The sequence below is a fragment of the Coregonus lavaretus genome, assembly GCF_964263955.1.
Source record: "Coregonus lavaretus genome assembly, chromosome: 10".
Lineage (NCBI taxonomy): Eukaryota > Metazoa > Chordata > Actinopteri > Salmoniformes > Salmonidae > Coregonus > Coregonus lavaretus.
In genome coordinates this window covers 38,917,429-38,926,124 of record NC_139997.1, presented here as the reverse complement: position 1 = coordinate 38,926,124, position 8,696 = coordinate 38,917,429, and positions in this window count along the sequence as shown.

Below are 8,696 nucleotides of genomic sequence, written 5' to 3'. Positions count from 1 at the left end.
GCAAACCGCTATATATCCATTGTTTAGCTGGAATGGAATGTTTGTATCCTGTATATTTGACTGTGATATGTGGTTGTCTCACCTAGCTATCTTAAGATGAATGCACTTACTGTAAATCGCTCTGGATAAAAGCATCTTGGGTATAGTACTAAGTAAATGTGGATGTGAGAGTTGTGTGAGTGTGGAAAGGATGTGTTAAGCTGACTGAAATTTGAATAATAAGAAGTATTACTAGTGTTAAGAGATTGACATTTGGATAATAAGTGGTAAGCTGAGTTCAACAAAGGATTTACATTTGTGATAATAAGAGGATTTAAATTGAGATAAAAGAGATATTATTACTATTAAGTACTGAGTGAATGAGAGCTGTCAGGGGACTAGCTCCGGTGTGTAAGAGGTGCGTCTGAATGAATACCCCAACCAGTTCTGTGTGAGCTGAGTTTTTCAATCTATAACGTTATCTAGGGGTTCTGTCCTCCACCGCCCGTCGATCTACAGGTAGTGATCACTGACAGGACAAGCCATTGAAAAGTTTGAGAGGGTAACAGCTGAGATGGGTAAGGGCTGTTCATTGGACACTGAGATTTCCTCGAACATGACATGTGTACCTCTCGGGCTGGCTGCGCTGTGATCGTTGCTGGTGGAGTAGATGTAAATACCTAAGTTGATTTATAATGTTATATAGGGAATCTGTGTATGTGAAGATATGAAAGGAGAGAGTACTATTCCTGAATACGCTGTTAAATAGAACACTAGTGTACATATTTAAACCCCTGTATGAATATAACACTAGTGTAAAGGAGGAATTTGTGAAGAAAAGTATAATGGGTTACTAGAGATTTTATAAAGTAACAGTGGGAAAAAATTAACATAATAAAATAATATACAACTTGCACATCCACACGTAGACGTACGTAAGTGGTATAAAAAGTATTCAGGGTGGTCCCTTTATGGATCATTTGATAAAGATAAGGTTAACACATTGTATCTAAAGGAAATAAAGTCTTAAACAAAGGTTGGCGCATATCCACTTTTGGTAAAGGTACAGGACTTGACTTACCCCTAATCAATAAAACTATAAAAGCTTATGAGATTTCCTCCACCCTGGCAATACATTTTGAAACAAAACCCATGCCCTGTTAAATAGAACCAATGAATGTTGAACATGTAGAGACTTGTTAACTAAACTTAAGGCTACAAGTTATTGTACTCCCGATGGAGTTTTCGTTGATATCTCAAATGATGAAGTTCTAAACCGATTCGTGAGTAGGCAAAATTGAACCATTCAACGAGACGGAGTGGGAAACTGGCTCTGTTTCCCAGTCTATCCTGTCTCAGGTGCCAGACTTTTTATGAACAGAGCACTCCATCTACTGTGGACTGATAGACAGTGCCAGCCCCGTTATAATGCATGTTGATCCCACAAAGTTTATCTCTTCCTTTCTGAATTGGCCGCTGTATTTTATAAATTTTGAGGCATTACGTGTTCATCTTAAAATAATAGACATTTAATGAGTGTGAAGCAGAAAGTGAATATCCAACAGAAATTGTTAATAAATATTAAGAGCAACATTGTTAGGGTAGACTAAAATGAAAACAATGCCTTCCAATAAGGAGAAAGTTATTATGTTTGTTTTGTTTTGTTTTTAAATCTTACAATCATGGTGAAAGCAGAACATTGTTTGAGAGTGATCCGAGTGTATTAGCAGTAGTGATTGGGAGGGTCTTGAGAGTCCTAGTTGAAGGAAACAGATATGGAGACTAGTGAAAGTACCAAAGTGAATGGTAATATTAGTGGCTTTCAGATAGCACCCTAATAATGCAATATCTTAGTAATTTGAAGAAGTAAATGTTTCAATACAAGGTCACATGACGAACAGAGGGATTGAGCCTTGGGACATTATATTAGAGGCTGCCATCTGGTGTTTGGGTTAGAGATAAGCTTCCTGTGGACAAATAGATAACCCGCCAGTGAAAATAAGTGCTACTCACTGAACTCAAAGGGACATAGTGGGACATTTCGGACAGAGGTATGAATAATTTATTAAGAAATGTTTTTAACAATTTCCAATTATTATTACTCAATTCTATAGTTTGGGTAACACCAGTGATTTAAGTAAGAAGGTAATGTCATCTAAAACAATAATCTGTTTCCATTACGTGAAACTGTGTCCAAAATGGAAGTAGATCCAAGTAAATGTTTTTAGTACCGAATATTGAGCTGATAAGCCAGCACCAACTTTTTGAAGGACCTAGCAGATTTGATAAACAACAGGTTTCATATTTTGACTAGTTGATGTCACAGGGACAGTCAGTACAGGACATACAGTGGGGGAAAAAAGTATTTAGTCAGCCACCAATTGTGCAAGTTCTCCCACTTAAAAAGATGAGAGAGGCCTGTAATATTCATCATAGGTACACGTCAACAATGACAGACAAATTGAGAATTTTTTTTCCAGAAAATCACATTGTAGGATTTTTAATGAATTTATTTGCAAATTATGGTGGAAAATAAGTATTTGGTCACCTACAAACAAGCAAGATTTCTGGCTCTCACAGACCTGTAACTTCTTCTTTAAGAGTCTCCTCTGTCCTCCACTCGTTACCTGTATTAATGGCACCTGTTTGAACTTGTTATCAGTATAAAAGACACCTGTCCACAACCTCAAACAGTCACACTCCAAACTCCACTATGGCCAAGACCAAAGAGCTGTCAAAGGACACCAGAAACAAAATTGTAGACCTGCACCAGACTGGGAAGACTGAATCTGCAATAGGTAAGCAGCTTGGTTTGAAGAAATCAACTGTGGGAGCAATTATTAGGAAATGGAAGACATACAAGACCACTGATAATCTCCCTCGATCTGTGGCTCCACGCAAGATCTCACCCCGTGGGGTCAAAATGATCACAAGAACGGTGAGCAAAAATCCCAGAACCACACGGGGGGACCTAGTGAATGACCTGCAGAGAGCTGGGACCAAAGTAACAAAGCCTACCATCAGTAACACACTACGCCGCCAGGGACTCAAATCCTGCAGTGCGAGACGTGTCCCCCTGCTTAAGCCAGTACATGTCCAGGCCCGTCTGAAGTTTGCTAGAGTGCATTTGGATGATCCAGAAGAGGATTGGGAGAATGTCATATGGTCAGATGAAACCAAAATAGCACTTTTTGGTAAAAACTCAACTCGTCGTGTTTGGAGGACAAAGAATGTTGAGTTGCATCCAAAGAACACCATACCTACTGTGAAGCATGGGGGTGGAAACATCATGCTTTGGGGCTGTTTTTCTGCAAAGGGACCAGGACGACTGATCCGTGTAAAGGAAATAATTAATGGGGCCATGTATTGTGAGATTTTGAGTGAAAACCTCCTTCCATCAGCAAGGGCATTGAAGATGAAACGTGGCTGGGTCTTTCAGCATGACAATGATCCCAAACACACCGCCCGGGCAACGAAGGAGTGGCTTCGTAAGAATTATTTCAAGGTCCTGGAGTGGCCTAGCCAGTCTCCAGATCTCAACCCCATAGAAAATCTTTGGAGGGAGTTGAAAGTCTGTGTTGCCCAGCGACAGCCCCAAAACATCACTGCTCTAGAGGAGATCTGCATGGAGGAATGGGCCAAAATACCAGCAACAGTGTGTGAAAACCTTGTGAAGATTTACAGAAAACGTTTGACCTGTGTCATTGCCAACAAAGGGTATATAATAAAGTATTGAGAAACTTTTGTTATTGACCAAATAGTTATTTTTCACCATAATTTGCAAATAAATTCATAAAACATCCTACAACGTGATTTTCTGGAGAAAAAAAATCTCATTTTGTCTGTCATAGTTGACGTGTACCTATGATGAAAATTACAGGCCTCTCTCATCTTTTTAAGTGGGAGAACTTGCACAATTGGTGGCTGACTAAATACTTTTTTCCCCCACTGTATGTCAATGCAACAAGTAAAAATGATAAGATTACAAGAAAGGGGCTCTGGGATTGTTTACTTTAGAAGGTGCCTATTCCGCTTAACGGGACACTGTATCATCTGAAGTATGATTCTGTATACGCATGGTTTTATCAAGACTTCCTGCCCAAGATGCAGTAAGCTCGACTACAATTAAGAATTGTTAGGACTGATTAAGACGTAGCAAATTGAAAACTAAGTAAATGTTAATTTCTTTTCTTCCAGGACTGATGAATGTCCACTACCGAGTTTATCAATGATTCTGTATCTCTCCCTTTGAAAGGCTTCCTGAGGCAGGTGCCTTAGGAGAGCAGTTATTGAGACTGTGTACTATACAGTATTAAGGTACCCAGATCCGGCTGTTAAGGGAGCTCCCAAATTAAGTAAGGCCTTGCCATTTTGTTTTTACCCTACGTTTTACCACACACTCCAGCTCCCACACACAACCCACCTGTTATTAATATTTGTTAGTGGTGTTAATACTGTGTTTGATTTATTGTGTGGGGTCTTTTTATTTTGGTTTTAGTTCATTTTTCACGGGTTAGAAAGGAAGCACCTTAAAGGGCACACAAATGAAATTTTCGGAAGTATCTATTGTCCGAGTTTTGGTTGCACACATGTCAATTCTCTTGATAAGAAATGTACTGAAAAACCCAATGTAAACCTGATACACAAAATGTTTGGAATGTTTGAAAAGTCTTCAAATAATGAGTCTGAGGTACAGGGAAAGAAAAGGGAAAGAAACACTCACTTAATGGGGTTGAATGACCTCTGACCTCTGTTCTGACTTTCTGGTGAGGCCTGATCACCCTCACTAGAAAGGCTAGAGATATTGGGTGAGATTTAAATGTAATATGTAAACACTGATAATTAGGAAGAAGTTTATAATTTATCAATAGTCCTATGTGTGATTCGGACCACGAGTGGTTGTGTTGTTTTCTTTGGATGCATGAATCACGATGTGAGTCATGTGTCAAAAGGGAAGAAGTGTAGGTTGTTGTTGTTTTGTTTGTTTTGTGTGGTGTGTATTGTTGTTGTTGTTTTGTGTGTTTTGTTTTTGTCTTGCTTCAATACAAATCTCACCAGATTGTGTCTGCTGGATGGTCGGGATTGTGACAAATAAAATTTGATTTGATTTGAAACCACGGTTAGACATAAATCTTTTGCATCTGCATCATATTTGCTTCTTTTTTTTTTTACTGAGTTTTCATTGATACATTTCTGTAATGCCTGTAAAGTTCTTAACTAAGAGTGCACTTTATGTATTTTAATTACTTTATTTTAGTTAAGGTTTGTATTAAGAATATTGGTAGAAGTAATAATTTGTCATACAGTGAATCGTTTGTCTGGATTTCCTGAATCAGAAATTCCCTAAACTAAACTGTTGTTCTGGTCTGTCCACTCGCTCAAGGTTATGGCGAAGGTGACCACAGATGGTATCTAGATGCATGGATAATTCTACCGAGAACAGTGTGAGCCTCACCCCCTCTAACCGGCTGAAGTAATGGCGACAATGGCGTTCACTATGGTCCTTCACTACTTCTACCTGATACCTGAGTTCGAGCCAGCAAACTGTGCACAGCATCAAGTCGAAGCTATCAACTGCCATTTCTCTCATGCCTTTTCTCTCAGGAGTGCAACATGAGTCCACGTGGAGTGAGCATGGAGAGAGATCCCATCCAAACTTTTCTCATGCTGCTGGTGTACTGGTCGGAAAATGGAGAAGACATAATGGACGGTAAAGGATGGTGGCGTCTCAGGTGAGAGATTCGTCTGCTTGGGAAAATCAGATTATTCCCCAGATATTGAAATTGGGACATTATCAAGGGCCATCCACTTTGAACATGTGCCATTGGGAGGACGAACTGAAACACTATCTGAAGAAGAAAATGAAGAAACGCCAGAAGAATGAGTTCCGGGAGGGAGGGGAGTGCTCAACCGTGCCCGTAATTGATTTAGGCTTGTCCAAAATTGTTTATTTGGGGTAACAGGTTGATTGTGGAGGTCTGCACACTGCGAAATGTATAGTAATTTAGCCAAAAGATGCATTGAGATACCGATCTGTCATTAACATGCCACTGGTGACGAAAGCTCCAGCTAAAATGTCATTGCCAGAATCCATAAATGAAATTGTGTAATGAAGCATATGTGTAACTGTATGAAGCGAAGGTCTTAAGTTAAAACATTCTACTGCAATGGTTTTATAGGTAAGAACTATGGAAACAATCTGAGTCTACATATCCCTTGTGTGTATTTTAGATTGTACAACCCAGAGTGAAGGGTTTGAAAGGATGAAGTGTCTGGTTTTATGTGTTGATTTTGCTTACTTTAATAGAAGTATAGAACATTTTGATAGAAGCTATAATCTAATGCTTACCTTAAAATGTAATGATAATTATCACATAGTGAGAAGATGAGGGAATGTGAAGAAAAATTTGATGTTTGTGCTTTTCTAATAATTGATTGGGTTCATGCAAGTGACTGATTGATCGTGCCTGGGAGGAATCCTCACTATTAGTATAAGCAATTTGGCAGTACGCCCAGAACCTTGTTTTGAGAACAGAAAGTGATATCTCACTTTCAAGGTCTCATCTTGGAGAGAAGAAGCCTTGTGAGGTATTGGTCGGTCACATGCATGAACCAAACGTTAATGATGAATTAATTATGAATAAGGAATAATGTAAATCATGCAAATATAACTTGTCTGTGTACGCAGTATATAAGAGAACTAACGGGACTGCCCCGACGGAGCTCCTGACAGACGTGTACTACTTGGTGCATTAAATTTGTTGGAACCTCTCCAGCTTGCTGTTAATAAAGAATGATTCATTTAATATTGACTTCAGGTGTCCCTGGTGGTAATTTCCACGACATCTCTCTAAAATGAAACCATCAAGTGACAGATTTTAAACAAATATATGTCTGTCATTGAACAAACTCATGCCATGATTAGATAGTGAAAAAACACACCAATCTCTTTCATAATTTCTTTAAACAATAAAAGCTAATTTATCCCAAATTAGAAAAATTGTTTTGGAATGAAACTCTTCATTTATAATTACAGTGGGGAAAAAAAGTATTTAGTCAGCCACCAATTGTGCAAGTTCTCCCACTTGATGATGAGACAGGCCTGTAATTTTCATCATAGGTACACGTCAACTATGACAGACAAATTGAGAAAAAAAAATCCAGAAAATCACATTGTAGGATTTTTAATGAATTTATTTGCAAATTATGGTGGAAAATAAGTATTTGGTCACCTACAAACAAGCAAGATTTCTGGCACTCACAGACCTGTAACTTCTTCTTTAAGAGGCTCCTCTGTCCTCCACTCGTTACCTGTATTAATGGCACCTGTTTGAACTTGTTATCAGTATAAAAGATACCTGTCCACAACCTCAAACAGTCACACTCCAAACTCCACTATGGCCAAGACCAAAGAGCTGTCAAAGGACACCAGAAACAAAATTGTAGACCTGCACCAGGCTGGGAAGACTGAATCTGCAATAGGTAAGCAGCTTGGTTTGAAGAAATCAACTGTGGGAGCAATTATTAGGAAATGGAAGACATACAAGACCACTGATAATCTCCCTCGATCTGGGGCTCCACGCAAGATCTCACCCTGTGGGGTCAAAATGATCACAAGAACGGTGAGCAAAAATCCCAGAACCACACGGGGGGACCTAGTGAATAACCTGCAGAGAGCTGGGACCAAAGTAACAAAGCCTACCATCAGTAACATACTACGCCGCCAGGGACTCAAATCCTGCAGTGCCAGACGTGTCCCCCTGCTTAAGCCAGTACATGTCCAGGCCCGTCTGAAGTTTGCTAGAGTGCATTTGGATGATCCAGAAGAGGATTGGGAGAATGTCATATGGTCAGATGAAACCAAAATAGCACTTTTTGGTAAAAACTCAACTCGTCGTGTTTGGAGGACAAAGAATGCTGAGTTGCATCCAAAGAACACCATACATACTGTGAAGCATGGGGGTGGAAACATCATGCTTTGGGGCTGTTTTTCTGCAAAGGGACCAGGACGACTGATCCGTGTAAAGGAAATAATTAATGGGGCCATGTATTGTGAGATTTTGAGTGAAAACCTCCTTCCATCAGCAAGGGCATTGAAGATGAAACGTGGCTGGGTCTTTCAGCATGACAATGATCCCAAACACACCGCCCAGGCAACGAAGGAGTGGCTTCGTAAGAAGCATTTCAAGGTCCTGGAGTGGCCTAGCCAGTCTCCAGATCTCAACCCCATAGAAAATCTTTGGAGGGAGTTGAAAGTCTGTGTTGCCCAGCGACAGCCCCAAAACATCACTGCTCTAGAGGAGATCTGCATGGAGGAATGGGCCAAAATACCAGCAACAGTGTGTGAAAACCTTGTGAAGATTTACAGAAAACGTTTGACCTGTGTCATTGCCAACAAAGGGTATATAACAAAGTATTGAGAAACTTTTGTTATTGACCAAATACTTATTTTCCACCATAAATTGCAAATAAATTCATTAAAAATCCTACAATGTGATTTTCTGGAGAAAAAAATTCTCATTTTGTCTGTCATAGTTGACGTGTACTTATGATGAAAATTACAGGCCTCTCTCATCTTTTTAAGTGGGAGAACATGCACAATTGGTGGCTGACTAAATACTTTTTTCCCCCACTGTATATAAAATATGTGCAACAAAATTTCCACCAACAGGTTTTTGTGCCAATGCACCACACAACCAATAAGCAAAGCATACCGA